Raw genomic sequence first — 5326 nt, forward strand, 5'->3', positions numbered from 1 at the left:
ATGGACCACAATATACCATATATTACCTCCAGGATTAAGCAAAAAAAATGCAGGCCACTTTGGAGAATAGATATTTAGATCCGTGAAAGATCCACCAACAACAATAAGTAAAATTGGTAAACTTATCAATGTGGTAGGTGGTCGAGGATAGTTAGATTGAAAGGTTGGTAAAGAGGATTGGTGATTCAAAAAAAAGGTGAATTAAAAGTTAGAGAAGATGAAGAATGTACCTATTTCGATGTTGAATTCAATTTCACCAGAGAGAGCGAGAAAACAATTTTAAATTTCAAATTGTAAGGAAGGAATTAACTGATATGATTGTGGGAGGAAAAATAGGAAAATATTGATGGAGTGAAGTAAGCAAGAGAAAACGTGGATTTTGGGAGTGTGGAGTTATGTATCAACTATCGAGGTTTTGCGAGTAAAATAAAGAATTTTGGTAATATTTTAAAATGGTAGGGAATAATAGAAATTATGAAAAATACAGGTGCGTACATAGGTTATTTTTCCTTATCTTAATACTAGTAAAACTATTCACGTCTCGCCCGAGATTTAATATCAAAGACTTCATAAATTAATACTTAAAACCTATCAATCACTAAAATTAAAACATTATATTATCTTACATACAAGATTACATAGTAAAGAACATTAATATTGTAAAGGAAAATTATAATTATAACATATTATCATTTATCCTTCAATCAATCATCTTTAATTTGATTTATAATTTATCATATTGCTTTCAGAAAGTTTAGTTATTTGATATTTTTGGGGAATCAAATGAACATCAACATGATATAATAAATTTGCTAATAAATAAATAATCGTCGGTGAAGAGATAAATAAATTTAAAAGGCTGGTAAAAGTGAATAGATATTCTAACTTTAATGTGTAATAAATTCAACCCTACCTTTTGTTTCCATATATTATTTTTAAGTTTCCCATTTAAATGTATCATAAGAAATTATTGAGATGGAAAATTTATGGAAGAAATATATATTATTGGACAAAAAAATCAAATTATTATATATAGTTGAAAGGAAAAAATATTACACAAAATTATTAGTTAGTTTGGGTGCTTTTTAAAAATCATCATACCAGAGCGATGGAGTTCTTTTTGAAACTACACTTGTATTATAATCACTATTTCGAGAAACACATCGGTTACTTCAAGATAAGTATTTAAAACTTGCACTAAACTTGAAAATTTATCCATACTTCATATTGAATATGAAAAAATAATTTATTGTGTAGTTATCAATGTCTTTGAGAATAAAAGAGGTTGAAATTTAGGCATATTCCACGATAGGTCACTGGCACAACATCATTGAAGTCATGTCAAAAGTTTGTTAATTTTTGTCTTCTTTTCCCGGTTCACTTCGCATTTCAAGGTACGATAAGTTTTTTAAGGTCTTTATGTTGTTGCAATGACATACAAAATTTGATTTTTATCTTGAAGAGATGATAATGTAGACCATTAGGAACTTTTAGTGTACCTTCATCAATTTCAGAAGAGAAAGCTTGCGTGAATATTACTCAATTAATGAGTAATACTTAATCTCACCAACAAATATTAATAACAATAACATGTTAGAAACATAAAAAACAATGTTTAAAGCATGTACTCAAAAACAACAATTAATAACATCGGCAGAAATAATTGACGCTAAAAACAATGCTAGGATCTGTAAGAAATAATTAATGTTACTCAGTGCATAGAGTCCCCTTAATAAAGAAAATTATTAGCCTCTAGTACCTGAGGTTTAAATAAAAAGATTATTTCAAGATAAAACAATATTATTCATTAGTGTATTGTTGCAAAAATAATGACAAAACACATTGTAGCTAAATATGAAATTTTCCGTAGCTAAACACAATAGCCATAAAATATTTTTTTCGTAGAATTCTTCGCAAGATGTAGGGTGTCACGACCCGTTAGGTCGTTTGAAGAACTAGGACTATTTTGACTTTTTATAAAAATTTAGAGGGTTATTTTAAACTATTCGATAGCTATGAGTATCTAGTTAATGAAATTTGGTTAAATGAGTATTATATTTGAATAGTTAGTGGGTCAAATCAATAATTAATAGTTACCACTTGGCCCATGTATGCAATTAACTAAGTAAAAAGGGTTTAATAATTTATGAGTCATTATTCAGAAAAAATAGAAAATAAAATAAAAACTCAAGAAAAAATTTAGGGAAAAGAGCACTGATTGCTATAGGGCTACGATTGTTTTCTGGTAAGCACTTCAAAATTTCTCAATTTGTACATGTAGTGGTGTCACGCACCTATAGTAGTAGCAACAAAATAATATTTTACTTATAATAAAAAGTGATTTGATCCTCTTTGTGTTAGTACTGTTGGGATGGCTTGGTTAGATTAGGTGGAAAGAAGGTTAATGGAGTGACTAATTAATGAATATGATCGATTTTGTGGGATGAATTATGGAGCAACGTGTTGATTTTTAATTTTGCAAGAATTGAAAGGTGATAACGTTCTTCAACAAGAATAGGAAGAGGAATTGTTTATATAATTTATCAAGGATAATCGTAATAATGATTAGGTATCTTCACTGGGGAAAAATGGAAAATCATTTGCAAACAAACATGTTTGCATATATGGAGTCTGCGAAATTCCATGGCCATTAGTTTACTTAATTTTTCGTGAGTTAAATAACAGAAAATTAATTATTGGCTTTAAACTATTTATTTAATTAATTTATTTAATTATCATATAGTAATAGTCCTTGAAGTTTATGGGTATAGCTAACCAATTTTTGATGGTATTGTGTTCCATTAGTATCATTAGATTCTTAATATTAGAGGAGTTGAGGCTTAACACTAGGCTTGAAATTTAGCAAATAGAATCTTTGACATATAAATTATATTAAGAGTAGGAGCTTGATTGGAGATATGAGTGAGTTTTGGAGTTAACGTTATATATATAATAATTTGAGTATCTCTGAACTCGCTTACTTACGAATATTGCATAATTGGTAGATTGGGAACGTTCTGAAGCTTTTAAAAAAGGAAAGGAAAAATCTTGAAGATTTGTGACACGAGTTCAACATTTAAGGCATGTTAAGACTTTTAGACTTTTTAAAGGACGTTTTCCTAATTAAAGATTAAAAATCGAATAGACAATGGGTAAGGGCGAAAGATGGGGGGCACCTTAGTAATGGTGTGACAGACATTAGTATGAGTACCGGTGTTATAAAGGGAAAGTGTATTACTATAGTAAGCAGATATTAATCCGAGAATGCCAAAGCATATGGGCATTAGCTGATGTATTATTGAATTAAATTCCTTGTGTGATTGAATTTCTTATTTAAACCCGTATATTTGTATTAGTTGAGGTGGTTATGTATTATGCTGATATTTGATTTGATTGACATGAACCATCATCCCCTTTATGTGAAATCATATTGTGTACATGCATTGACATGAGGTTAAGTATAAGTTGAGCATGTGGAGATCGTCCGTGCTAGGGATGGTGAGATGTTAAGATTATAATTTGGGCACGTTGAGACCGTCCGTGCAAAAATTGTTTGATTTTATGATAGTGCGTTGAGATCGTCCGCACTGACACGTGGAGATAGTCTGTGTCGGTATATGGACCTCGTGAGTCCTCCATAGGTCATGAACTCTCAAAATATTTCTGAGGATATCATGTATATATGGTTGAGAGAGTATTGGCTATTATGAGACATAGCATTTCATGGTATTAATTGCATTGTATTCCATGACATTCTTTATTTCTATTATTATGTGTTCTTTTGATTGGTAATTGGGAAGTTCTTGATATTTGATTACCTCTATTTGATGAAACTTGACTGACAAATATACTGTAGAAATGTATAAGTAAATAAATAATTTATTGTATAAACTCCCTTCACTACTTATTCGTTGTTGGTCAATAAAATATGTTAGGTACACGTGGTTTCGTACTCATACTACATTTTTTAACTCTTCGTGTTACAGATTGGATTTGAGTACAAACACCTGTGGAAGGCTAAATGCCAATAGATACCCAGGGTCGTGATAAGACAGTACCTCTTGATGCAGATGTTATTCATGGGGATGTGCAGGATATTGTCGAGGAAGATGGACCAACTCATGCTCCACCCAATATTTTTGCCACCCAAGTGCTTCAAGATACCTTGGCTCACATGTTAAGAATCCTGGAGGGGATGCCTCAGGTAGGAACTTTGCTTGTCACTTCTGATGGCTCACAAAACCGTGTTACAGGTCAGATTCTAGATTCGATAGTTGCTCCAGATCCTTAGACTCTCAGGACTTAGTTAGTTGTTGTTATAGCTCCGCGTCTAGAGAGTATGGAATATCAAGGTATTGCATCAAACTTGGCAAACAGGCCTTCCATGACCGTTGATGAACAAAAGATGTTTGGGAGGTTTGGACTAATGAATCCTCCGACTTATACTAGTGACTTAAGTGAGGATGCTTATGAATTTATAGTTAGTTGTCATGAGAGGTAAAGTAATCTTGGATTAGTGGAGTCTCATAGAGTTAACTACACAGTGTTTTAGATGACTGGCTCTGCCAAGAAGTGGTGGAAGGATTATATTAGTAGTAAGCTAGTTAGATCCCCTCCACTGTCCTGGACTCAGTTTACTCAAGTATTTCTAGCCAAGTTTGTTCCACGCAGTAAGAGGGAGCGCAAGAGGGCCGAGTTTGAGGGGTTGCAGCAAGATGGTATGTCAGCCGTAGAGTATAAGGGAAAATTTTATGCCTTGTCTAGGCATACTTCGATGATACTTCCACAAGAGGGTGAAAGAGTGAGCAAGTTTGTTAAGGTATTGATTATTATAATTCGCTTTGAAGTTTCTCAGGTTGCTACTTCTAGTGTTCCGTTAGAGAAGGTGGTAGATATTGTAAAAGAGTTGGAGATAATTCGACATGATGGATTTGAGTATCTTGAGGGCAAGAGGACCTGTCATTCAGGTGATTATGGTGGTTCTACGCCTAGGAGTCGAGGTTATGTAGGGAGAGGTTATTTTCTTATATAAACTCCCGTCACTACTTCTTCGTGGTCGGTCAATGAGACATACTGAGTACACGTGGTTTCGTACTCATACTACACTTGTTGCACTCTTTGTGGTGCAGATTCGATTCCAAGTAGGAGCACATCTCGAGGAGCAGTTTGAGTCCGAGTTTGGAGTGTCTTGGAGTTGTGGTGAGCTGCTTGGCTGTTCCGTGGCCCACACCTCCCTCTATCTTTTACTTATTCTGTTATTCAGTATTCAGACAGGATATCCCTTATGTTAGATTTGCCTTTTTAGTTTCAGACTTGCATCGTATTT

The sequence above is a fragment of the Solanum pennellii genome, chromosome 4 (genome assembly GCF_001406875.1).
Source record: "Solanum pennellii chromosome 4, SPENNV200".
NCBI classification, from domain to species: domain Eukaryota; kingdom Viridiplantae; phylum Streptophyta; class Magnoliopsida; order Solanales; family Solanaceae; genus Solanum; species Solanum pennellii.